Source organism: Lynx canadensis, chromosome C1 (genome assembly GCF_007474595.2).
Source record: "Lynx canadensis isolate LIC74 chromosome C1, mLynCan4.pri.v2, whole genome shotgun sequence".
In the NCBI taxonomy this organism is placed as follows: Eukaryota; Metazoa; Chordata; class Mammalia; order Carnivora; family Felidae; genus Lynx; species Lynx canadensis.
Window position 1 is genome coordinate 174993448 of NC_044310.1, and position 12518 is coordinate 175005965.

General features: G+C 39.0%; 1 protein-coding gene across 6 annotated transcripts in view; it reads left to right on the top strand.

Annotated features, from left to right (window-relative positions):
• Positions 1–270: 270 nt before the first annotated feature.
• Positions 271–12518, top strand: part of GULP1 (GULP PTB domain containing engulfment adaptor 1) — a 269094-nt gene continuing 256846 nt past the window's right edge. For 3 of the 6 annotated variants that reach the window (XM_032594448.1, XM_032594451.1, XM_032594450.1), the window contains exon 1: positions 12191–12254. The gene's annotated coding sequence lies outside the window, so the exon portion shown is untranslated. Of the gene's footprint in view, positions 3961–12190; positions 12255–12518 lie in introns of those variants that run through there. The other 3 variants (XM_032594449.1, XM_030326436.1, XM_032594452.1) reach the window with 2 other exon arrangements.

Consider the following 12518-nt stretch of genomic DNA (forward strand, 5'->3'; position numbering starts at 1 on the left):
TAAGTGGCTGTAGGTACTGGGTAATTAATGCCTGTTCTGGACTTCTGTATTCCCTGTTAAAATATTTTTTCTGGGTCTTTTCTCATTTGTTCTTGGAGAAGTATTACAACGTTATTTGATAAATACATTTAAGAATAAACTTGGGAAGAATTACTGGGCATTCAGGGTTCAGCTACACTCTTCTCTCTCTCTGTCTCTGTCTCTGGTTCTCATAGGTCTTAGAAAACAGAATTTAACTCCCTTTTCAAAGATGTGTTGTCTCTTCCTAGGTAGGGAGACCAGGAACCATGTGACTGCAACTGCTATTTTGATTGTTCATTTTCAAACCAGGTTTCTGTCAATTATACAGGCAATATTTTAGCTTCTGTTTTAAACTTTTGTTTTATTTCTCAATTTATTCCCAGTCCAGGCATGGAGAAGGGATGTTATTTATTGGAGAGTCTCTCAGGGACCTTAATAATCCCTGGAAGGTATAGAGCAAATGTTAGCAATGGGTACTCTTGGTGGTGGAAATGCAGGTGATATTTGTTCCTTTTTTGTATTGGCTCTGTTCATTCTTTTTTTTTTTTTCCCAAGGGGTTTCATATTCTTAATCAGGAAGACAAAAACAGAAAGAATAAGGGATAAAATGATGGAAATTAGAAAGTAAATGTAACACATTAACTTTGGAACCCAGATCCCCTAGGAACTCAGTGTATAAAATTTGGCCACTGTTTCACATAACAAATGAAATATGCTTCCTTTTCAATTCACACAACTGAGATTTTAAATTCTGTCTTGGTTTTTATTTCCTTTTTCAAAAAATGTCAAATACTTTAAATGATGAGTTTGTAGTAAATAGAGCTAAATAACCAGCATGTTTTTGTGTATTTTTGTAATAACAATAAAATTGTTATTCTCAACATAAATAACAGGCAGTTTTTTGTCCTAGTCAAGGTTCTGTTTTGAAGTAAGAGAAACTTCAAACTGGCTTGAGCCAGAAAACTAATTTTAAAAATACTGGAAAGGTGCTGAGTCTCTATGCACAGTGATGAATGTGAAGAATGTTCAAATGGAAATCTGAGTGTTTGCAATGGGTAGAATTAGGCATATTGTAATGGTTGTGCCCTGCCAGGGCCTCTGCAGCCCTTACTGGCATTGCCCTTCTTTCGTTCCTGGGGCATGCTTTGGATCTCATTTAAAATCTTGTTCTGTTTGGTTGTAGTGGTTTTGAAAACTTGGTTCTGACAGTCTTGCAATTCTTATACCTCTAAGCCATTTCAAAGAACAGTTCATATCAAAAATCAGGTTACAAAAATTACAAAGCAATAGCAAGCTTGGAGAATTTAAACATTGGGAGAAAATATAAAAAATAATAAAAATGAGTAATTTTTAGCACTGCATGCAATGGAAAAAGACCGTTATGGGGATTCATGTATCCTCATTCATCCCTCCATGATGAATGCACTTTATAATTTTAATTTTCTCTCTCTCTTTATTTATTTATTAATTAATTTATTTATTTGGCAACTTCCAAGTCTTATGGAAAGGGAGCACAGAGAAGGCTACAGAATGTCTTCAATAAATTATTTTAGTGGCTAATTCAGGGAGAAGCTGGAGTAGTAGAGAACCCCTCCTTAGAAGGAGAATGATAGTCTTTGAGAGCCTGGGAGTTGTGTAAAACTCCACATGAGTTTCAACATTGAATAAAGTGAGAAAAGGTTTGGAAGAACCTCTCTTTAAAGCCATCAGAGGCAAATGATAAGTACATATGGGATTTTCCATTAATTCATAGGATGGCACTTACAATGTTTGATTTCTGCAGCCTGATTTGTTCTTATGCCCTGCACTTGTTCAAGTGAATCTCTAATGTATTGAAGGCTAATCTAGTGTTTCTCAATGTAGGGTTAGCAGGTTCGAGTGGTTTGTTGATGTATTCTTGGGAATCTAGACTTTCCTAATTGGGAGTTTTATAATAATGTGTTACCAGAAAAGATCTTATAATTACATGATATAAGCATGGATTTGGGTGTATAGTCAACCTCCTTATTTCTAAGTAATGGGCTAGGATTTGATTTATTTTCATAATTATTTTTTATAGTGGTTGTAAATTTAAGTGTTTACAATGATCTATAAACAATTTAAAGTCATTGTTTAAGGTTATTTACAGAAAAAGCAATTAGCATTGTCCTCAGATTAATGTGTTTAATATGCTTCTTTTACTCTGTGCTTGACTGTTGCGATAAAAGGGAAAACAGTTCCAAGCGGACCCTGACCCTTCAAATATGAAGAGGCATGATTTCTGGTCCCAGCTTTAGCACTTCCTAACCATGAGATTTGGGGTAAGTCACTTAAGATGCTTTGACTTTAGTTATCTTGTATTTAAAATAAGAGCATATGGCAAGAGCTAGGTGATCCCTAAATTTAGTTTACATTTCAAAAATGATGAGCTGTATCTTTTTTAATGGAAAAAGCATCAGGGAGAAGAAAGTTGATTCAGTTAACAAGGTCTTTGGGGGAAATTTCCAGTACCATATTTTCCTAATTATAGTCAAATATAGTGAGTGGGATGTAAGAACCAAATATTTATTGAGTGCCTTCCCTGTGCCTGACACTATTTTAACTCCTGTAAATGTGACCGTGACTCTTTGAGTTTGATTATATAATTCCTTTTGGCAGTTGTAATTGTGTTGAGTGTCCTAGGGCACAGAATGTGTAAGTATAGAGTCTGAAAAGGAATCTGGTTTGTCTGATTCTAAGCCCTGGATTCCACTGTAACACATTATATTTGCTAGCCTTACAAAACGATTTTTCCCCCTTTATCTATTTTCACATTCAAATAAAAATCTAGTAAACTAAATTCTAAGCAGCGTCTCATAAAATGTTAAAGTCCTCACATCCTTTAAGCATTGCTTATATGAGGGTACTCCTCCTTATATCCTTCCTCCAGCACAGAGGTTTACCAGGGTCAGTAAGAATGGTTTGTCGTGTTTTCCCTCATACCCCATATGCTACTTCTGAATTCTTTGTGAACATAAGAATGGAGCAAATGAACATAATCTAGTGGGTAATGTTTTATAAGGCAAAAATAAAGTGCAGAGATTCAGTCTGAGTTAAAAAAAAATAGGAAACATGAAAAATGTGCAGGCACCATCAGGACAGCGGCAACAACTGTGTCAATGATTTGTTGATTAAGTGTTGTAAAGAAAGCATGTTCTACTCGCATTCGTGTGTGTGTGTGTGTGTGTGTGTGTGTGTTTTGACACTTTCTGTCTTATGAAGCCGCAGAGGTGTTTTTTAAAACACCTGGGTTAGGAAACACAGTCTCGCTCTAGTGCTTTAGGGAGGAGGTTCAAAAGGAAACTTGGGGGGGGGGGGGGGGGGGGGGGAGGGGGGCACGAGAATGGGGGAGGGGGGAGAGACCTGTGTTTTTGCTTCTGTCCTGGCTCCGCACAGGGTAAGGTGAGGCCTCTCCTGCCACAGTGGCGTTTCCCTCACATTTCATTCTCTTCCTTTGGTCCCGCCTGCAAACGCCAGACAGCCCAGTGGGCCCGGGGGGAAACGACCATCAGAGACTGAAGCAAGTCTGAGAGCTCGAACACAGGCGTCCCGTTTGGAAGTGTCCAAGGAGACCGCCAGAAGTGCGCCAGCCGGAGTCTGAGAGTTTCCTTCTGGCCGAGAGGGGGAGCCCCGCGTTCCCAGCCGGGAGCGACCCGGAGTCCCGAGCCTCGAGCCCCAGCCGCCGCCAGTTTTAGCTTCAGCGGGTTGGGAAGAGGAGGGAGGGGGGAGAGAGCGCGAAGAGGGAGGGCACCGGGGCCGGAGGGTCCCGAGTCCAGCGCTGTCTCGACGTCGAGAAACTTTCCCTCTCGGCCGCAGAAACGGCGCCCCGGCCGTGTCGGAGCGGAGATCGCTCGGCGGCGAGGACGCGGCAGCGCTCCACGCCCCTGCCCGAAGCCTGATCCGACCGCATCAGTCCGTAAGGTATGGGGAGACAGCGATTTGTGTGGGGTCTTCCCCGCTGCAAGCCCAGCCTCCCGTCAGGTAGCGTGCAGTCTCTTCCACACTGACATCCCGGGGAGGAGGCGGGCGGTGGTCAGCGCCGGCCGCGGGTGCCTGGGGAGGAGGGCGCGGGGCTGCGCGTCGCCGCTGCCGCCGCCGGGCAGGTTGCAAAAATTAGGGCAGTGAAAGGCGCAGGGAGTCTCCCAGCCCGAAAGGAGGCGAAGACCTGTTGACGACTGCCATTGCAGCGCTTGAGGGATGACGAGGAGCCTAAGGAGGTCGGGGACGCGGCGGGCTCGCGGCTCCTGGATCCTCCTCTAGCCCTTTGTGGTAACTTTGGGGTGGCCAGGGCCGGTGGGCGGGAGCTGGCGGCGGGCGGCGGGGCGCCGGTGGCTCAGCACGGCTGAGGGAGCACGGACCCGACGGGGCTGAGCCGGCAAGTCATCGCCGGGGCACAGCGAGGCGACCCAGGAGCGAAACTTCTTGCAGCGTGACGTCCCTTTTGTTGGCTCCTGGAGAGAGCGTGAGCATGGGGGCGGGGAGGCGCGAAGCTCCTAGGCCGGGCTCAGGATTCTTGAAAGCCAGGACTGGGAGGGCCCAAACTCAGGGGCGGCGCCCACACGGTTAACCTTTGGCTGGGTGGGTCAAGTGGTTGCTTGCGGCGGACGCTACGTTACGAGGGGAGCACGGAGCGGCGTGGTGATGAGACCCTGGGCTCAAGCTCGCTCGCCCGGGGCCACCTCCTCGTGGGCTGGCTCACTACGCGGATCAGTACCCGGCGCGATCGGATCTTTCCTGTGGCTCCTAGGGCACCGCGCCGACTTCCCTGTGTGCGGGAGGGAACTCTGGGCAGGCTGGTTTTCTTGGAATGTGTTTACGATGTTGAATGGGACTTGAACAGGAAGCCGGACGCTGCAGCTGGAACTAGCGTGCCAGGGTAGAGTAAGGAAAGCGTAGCTGGTGTTGGACTTGGCGAGTCCACTTAGGACGTTGGGCAAACCCCTAGTGGGTGCAGGACGTCAGTCTAGGTACCCCTTCCTGGATCCTAGCAGTTTTTCTCAGTTGAGCCCGCCTTACTTTCACGTGCAGGCAGACATTGACATGTTCTATTTCAGACTTCAAGTTTGACGAAGTATAAGGCAATCAATTAGGAAGTGTTTAATTAAGTTCATTTTTGGACTTGCTTTAAAAAGAATGTTGCATCAACACAAGAGTAAAAGTTTCTGGCGAGTGTTCTAGTTATGGTTTCTCATGTTCATTTCGAAGACTGGTAGGAGACCACAATATTGATGATTTTTGTGTCTGTGATACCAAATGGGTGATACAGTGCTAAAGGAGGGCAGTAAAGGAGACTGTACAGTAAAGGAGAGCGAGTGTTAGGAGGTAGGAAAGTCTGAGAGGAGTTGGAATATTTTCAGATGTGCAAATCGCCCCCTTTCTCTGCCAGTCTTTCCCTCCTTCCCCCACATAAACAAGTAGCCTTGCTAGAAAACCCACCAATTGGGAGAGTGCAGTCGCTGGCGACTCCAAGCCTTGCTGGAAGCAGCAGACAGGCTAAGGTACTGCCCCATTGCATAATTAAAAGGTCTCCTTGAGCTGTCCAGGAGTGTTTTCCAAGTTTTTACGACTGACAAGGAAAGAAGAGAGGAACCTGGCCAGCAGCCAAACCAGACTGGGCTCAGTAGCCAGGCATGAAAGAGACTGGGGAACTTGCAAGGGATAATTGGAAAGGAGCTGGTGGGTACTTGGGTTTAAACAAGGGGTTTCTTTTGCAATGAGATTTTTTAGGTGACTGAGATCAGTCTTCTTGGCAAAAAAAAAAATAAACTAAGCACAGTGCAGTCGGTTGTGTCAGAGGACAGGGGTAGAAGTGCTGGAGGAGGGAAGTCTGACCCTTATCAGTGTTGCAGTGGAATTGCTGGGGGCCTGATGCTGCCTGTGCTGGTTATACTTTGTTAGTGTTCATATTTTGTTGCCATTTGTCTCCTCAACTTGGACTAGGCTTGCTGCACTTCAGTCCCTTGACCTTGACTTTCTTTGTTTTCATGGAGAGTAAGAACCAAAGACTTGGGCTTTGAGCAGATGGCTTTCCACCTAAATTGAATAATTCAATTACATACTCTCAAAGGGCACAGATTTGGGTCATGGAGTTAAAGTGGAAAACATGTTTAACGTGTCTTCCTTGTGTTTGTCAACAGTAACCCCCATAAATAGATCTTGCCCTTTTTCCTGGAAGAGTAGAAGTTGGGGTGATCTCACTGTTTCACAAAGCATTTGCCCAATTCTTAAGGCCCTGCTGCTTCCAAGTTCCAGATTAGCCAGGAACTCAGAACCTTATCTACAATTCAGATGCTTTTTTTATGTGTAAAATTTGTTTCCTCTTCATTCCTCCCTCCCTCCCGCCCTCCCTTCCTCTTTCCCTCTTACCCTCCCTCCCTCCCTCCCTCCTTTCCTCCTTTCCTTCCTTCTTTCCTTCCTTCCTTCCTTCCTTCCCAGGGAATTTGGTTTACTGTTGTGTTTGGGGGTTAAATGGTATAAACACTAATATGTATTATATTTCCACTGGATTGGTGAGTTTGAGATTGTGAATATCGGCTTGCCTTTGAGATTGACTTTATGAATCACACTTGGCAAAATGTTTTCCCTATGATTTCAGTTTTTCCACTTGCAAAGTAAAGAAACTTTTCTTTACATAATAACAAGTTTACTGTGAGCATTAAAGAGATGAAATTATGTTAATAGATATTTAAATATATAAAGGTCATAGAGTTTCTGACTCAGTTGATTCAATTGAGATTATAGGAGTATAAATTTACTAGATATAAATTGAGATTTATATCTAGTATACACATGTTATAGTGACATATCTGCATTTAATTTATAAAATTACTACTTTTGCATTTTAATTGTAGTTTTAGTTTAATCAGATTTTAATCTTTGAGAATAATGGGTGAGACTTTGTTATGGTTAAAGCTGAGTCATTCTCTCAGAAAAATATAATCAGCAAATTAATTTACTTTTCTTTTGGTTTATATTTATACTCAGGACCAGTTATTTTTTAAGCCCAGCTCAATTTTGCCTTTATGAGAAGTTACCAAATATATTTGCAGAATTTGGCTCCCTTCTCGGAAATAACACTTGAGGGACTAAAATTACATTTATGGTGTACAAATAAACTTTCTTTTCCCAAAGGCCACAACAGTTTCCTTTTGAGTTTAGAGGGTAGATTTAAGAGACTTTCATTAATTGATTCAACCAATACTTATTGCATATTTTTTATGTCCAGGAAAACAGAAGGCTTGGATTCAAATCCTTGCACTGAACATCGTAGCACTGTGATTTTCTTTGTGTTATTTTACTTTTTACCAGAATTTTGCCAAGATAAAATTTGTTGTCTATATTGATATCAATAATATAGGAACTTGTTCCATACATGGTAATTTTGAAATATTTCATTTTTAGACATGTCAATTAGCAAAAAAAAAAAAAAAAGCTATTTTTAATAGCTTAATGTACTGTATTATATTCATGAATGTTTATTTTTCAGGTGAACAGGTCAATATATTAGAGAAAGAAAATAAGTATGGATAAATTGCTGAAATAATAAAATCTTTGGTAAAATAATAATAACTTATTTTTAGACCTTATTTTATTAATAATGAATATATAAAAAGTAGGAGTGTATGGATGATAATAGTTGAATTTATGGTTGTATTAACAAAATAGGCACCTTTTTTGAATAATCAAAGCACAAGTGAACATTCAAGGATATATCAGGGTTAATTTTAATATAAAATATCCAGTTTTGCTATTGATTTTAATACTTCAAAAAAAACTTTTTTAACCTTTATTTATTTTTGAGAGAGAGAGGGACAGAGTGTAAGCAGGGGAGGGGCAGAGAGAGGGGGAGACACATAATCCAAAGCAGGCTCCAGGCTCTGAGTTGATAGCACAGAGCCCCAGGCGGGGCTGGAACCCATGAACTGTGAGATCATGACCTGAGCCAAAGTCGAACGCTTAACTGAGTGAGCCACCCAGGTGCCCTGATTTTAATACTTTTTTAAAAATTTATTTTTATTTATTTTGAGAGAGAGAGACAGAGAGCAAGTGGGGGAGAGAGAGAGAGAGGGAGGTTAGAGTCCCAAGCAGGCTCTGTGCTGTCCATGCAGAGCCCATGTGGGGCTCAAACTCAGGAACCATGAGATCATAACCTGAGCTGACACTAAGAATCGGATGCTTAACCGACTGAGCCACTCAGGCGCCCCTTGCTTTTGATTTTAAATTAAAAATCTTGAAAATCTTTAGTCTCCGTTGCTCAATATTAGATAATTTTTATTTAAATTTCACTTTGCAGATAATTTTTTTGTGATTCATTCTGTAAAATTGCAATTTGTTTTCTAAAACCTCTAAGTGACAAAAAAAGCTATTTTATTTGAATATAATAATAAATTCAAAAGTAGTTACTACAGGAGTCAACCGCATGGTTGCCTGAGCCCTGGTGCATAAAACAGATCAGAGACTGGGGGATCTAATAGTGCTTGCCTTAACACATTTAGAGATCAAGAAACTTAAATTTGCTCCTGTGGGAGCTTAAATATATTCAAACTAGAAGAAGAAAAATGGTATAAATTTTGAGCAGAGGAATCTCTTTGCTTTCAAACAATGGAGATATGAAATTAAAATCAGGCCTTTAAAGATGATGGCTAAAAGTTATTGTTCCAGAGTTAGTCTTAGAAGACAGTGCTTATACTATTTTTAGGTTGCTATTTGCTAGTTCTGTGTTTGTTTTATACTTAGAAAATATTTTCAGCCACTCTAATGATAGTTATAGTGTGTGATTATTTTTCACCAGGAGACAGTTAATTGACACAAATATTGTACAAGGGAATAAACGCCAATTTTCTGCTTTCATTGAAATGGCATAGTTATAAATTTGGAATTAGCTTCATCTTTCAATATTGTGTACTTAAGGATAGTGTTGAAAAGGCAGATCACATAGTATGAGTAAGTGATTTAATTTATGTAACACTTGTGATTGTAATGAGTAATAGGACTTTTAAAAAAAGTTTTGAATAACACTGTGTATATTTTCCTGGATACATCTAAGGGAGATATCTCGATAGTAATAGCTGCTTTTATTTCATGTTTGTTTTTTGCTATTGACATTATATAAATATATTTACATATTGTTCTGAAGAAGAGGTTCAGAATATATACTAGAAATTTCCAAGGCTTAGGTGACTAATGCCTCTCTCTCTCTTTCTCTGTATATATTAGATATATCTTTATAAATGTATTTATATGTACAGGTAATTATGATACATATTTTTTGGTGTTTCTCTATTCGTGCTAGGTATATCTTTATAGGGAAAAATAACTTCAATTAATTGATATTTCTAGGCCAATTTTAACCATTAATTTAAGATCTTTTTTAGATAACTGTTGCTAGAGATTCTTGAATTTCTTTTTTTTTTTTTTTTTCAAATTCTAAAGGAGTTTTCAGGCTTTTTTTTATACCTGTAAAGGTAGAGAATAATAGTAGGAAAGATATGCTACCCACAGTCTTGGTTAATGGCTCTGTTGGTGACATAATCATGGAGGCCTTTTCTACTTTTCTTAAGTAGAGTGCAGGCAAATGTGCAGTTAACTAATGGAAGAAGGTAAATTCACTGCTTGAAAGGTAGCTCCTGCTGGTAAATTTGTAAGGTATGGTGAAGTGAGAATTGTGTGTACATGCAGTGTTTTCCAGGTATTGTATAGCTTTTCCTTAGGATTATCGGATGTTACAGTTAACTTGTTTCCTGAAAGTTCAACCACAAGTCCTCTAAGAATTTCAGGGCACTTAATAAACTTTGCCAGAGCTACCAACAGAGAAGACTGAATGATTGGGTGCAGTTTTTAGCTCACTCTTCTGTAGAAAATGATGATAGTTATTTAAATGACCAAAACCAGCTTGTTTTGAGAGGTTTGATAGAAGAAACTACAGAGTATGATAACCTACTAATGGAATCATTACAGATTTGGCTGTGTAACATTGTCAAATAGTTATATAATATTTCATGAAAAGGTAACTAGCTCTCTTTCTCACCTGGTTTGTAAATGAGGCAATATTGATCTTAGACAGCATTTTAGCTAAAAAGCAAACAGAAATATCTGTGCTGTAGTAGCAGATCTCCAAATTTGAAGTAACTAAAAGTTGATGTAAGAGGATGAACTTGATTTTTACCCTCTTGATTTCTCTCATAGCTGTTTACAGCCATCAAGAAAGTGCTATGTTTTAAAGTAAAAATTTAATAGCAAATAGGTTAATTCACTCAGATTTCCACTTGAGTTAAAACATAGTTTGGTAAGTACTGAAAAGAGTTTTATTTAAGAAGATGTGTTTTTAAAGGTCAACATGCATGTTATTCTCTGTAATCTATTTAATTTTTTGTTTGCTTTTGAGGAATTCCCTAGTAAAAGGAGAATTTTGGTTGATGGTGGAACTTTCCTAATACCTCCTTGAGGATGTGCACTATTATAGTCATAAACATGCTTCCAACGTAAATGCTGATCATTGCTGGTAGCAATAAATACAAAATTTGGCTTATTGTAAAGAACAATTGTATAACTGAATTAATTTCAAAGTGATTTATCTCAATGCTGCATTTAGTAATTGATTATAATTACTCGGAAGATGCTGCTTTTGCAGTGAAGTCTAGCAAAACACAGTTTGAGAGAATTGTTAAGGAGTCACATTTTAGTAAATGAATTGTATTTGAAATTATCTAATGACATCTGAAATGGTAAAAGTCTATTGATATTTCAAATCTACCAAGTAGCATTTCTTTATAAGAGTAGATACTGTTTTGAAATTTTGTCACTTGTTCTGTTTTAATGCATCATTGTGACTGGTGTGTAGGAAAAAGGCCTTTAAAATTCTTAATACCAAACTAGTAAGAACTATTGTATTGCCAATATTGTCTTTAATCCTTTTTAAAGGAAGAACCACTACTAAATTTATACCAGCTGAATTATCATAGGCTTCATTGAGTAAATTAAGTAGACTAGGAAATTTATGATCAATTTGGAAAAAGGAAATCTCCTAGAGTGGCACAGAGGAGGCTTTAAAAAACAGTGTTTTGTGACTTGATATAATAAGTGTTTCTTTGGGACTTCCTTATTCAATGAGATACTGATTTTCTTTTAAGTAAGCCATAAAAATTTGCAACATTTTTACCCACTGTCTTCTCATTCTGAAAAATGTAACTGTTTAAATTATGAGTTGACAAATAAAGGGATTCTGATCTGATCCAGCTGAATTTAATAAATATTTGTTGAACATCATTTTTAAAAACTGTTTGTAGTTCTGTCTTTTTTAGTAGTAAGTGATTGTGATGTATCTCAAATTAAAGTAAATAGACCTATATAAAACTTGTTATTTCCATAAATTATGTGCTACAGTAGAAGTAGTAGGGATGGGGTTCTGCATCAGTATTAGGGGCAGCAGTGCCTGGAAACAGTGTGGAGATGATTGTTGGGCAAAGGATGAAGATGAGTTGGCAGGCAAAGAAAGGGGGACAGGCCATTCAAGACAGATCAGGTGGCAAAGGCAGGAGATATGGGACCATGTAAGTGGTTTAACAAAGCAACTTGTGGATGTTGGAACTGTAGACATGCTTTTCCTTTCTGTCTTCATGTTGATGACCTTAATCATTAGTAATTATATATGGAAGGTTAAGAATTTTAGCTGGATGAATTATCTTAAAAAACTTGTATCTTTTTTAAACTTTTCCCCCATTTCTCCAGATCTAACTAATGTGTTATCAGTTGCAAAGAGTTGAGTGCACACTCCATTTCACACTCTAGGGTGTCCATGAACTTGGATAGGAAATAATAACATCATTACTCTCATGAACACCTAACACACGCGCGCGCACACACACACACACACACACACACACGCACAGTAGTTTTAATAGTACCTGTAGCTTTCCAGAAGTTGTAACTATTTATTGTCATGTCTAATTGCTGTGGCTGCATATATTTTGAAATATATTCATGTTTATGTCTAGTTTGAAGTTGCAGTAATAATTACATCTGCTTCTAGGGATTATTTTTTCATATGTGAGTATATATATAGACCTGTAGCTATGTCTTAAATTATATTTTAATAACTGTGCTTTAAGTCTGTTTCTTTTACATAATTTATATTTTGTTTTATGTATTTAGAAACACTTTTTGAGAGGGATTCATGGACTTCATTAGACTGCCAAATGGATTTATGGCACAAAAAGGTGAAGAACCCCTGGAAATCTGTACTGATGTTTTTCAGAGGTGGCAATTGGTTTTATGGTCATTTAATGAGGTTAAAAGAAATTACAGTTATTTAACTCAGTTTTATGTGTTAAACAGAGATATCCTAAATACTTTTGAACGTAAATTTCTAATAAATAATGCTTCTTTTCTAGATTGTTTGCTATATTGAAGAAGCATGTGTGCAGTTTTTGGTTATCTTGCTTAGTGACAGTCCAACAAAGAAGGATTTATATTTCATTTCA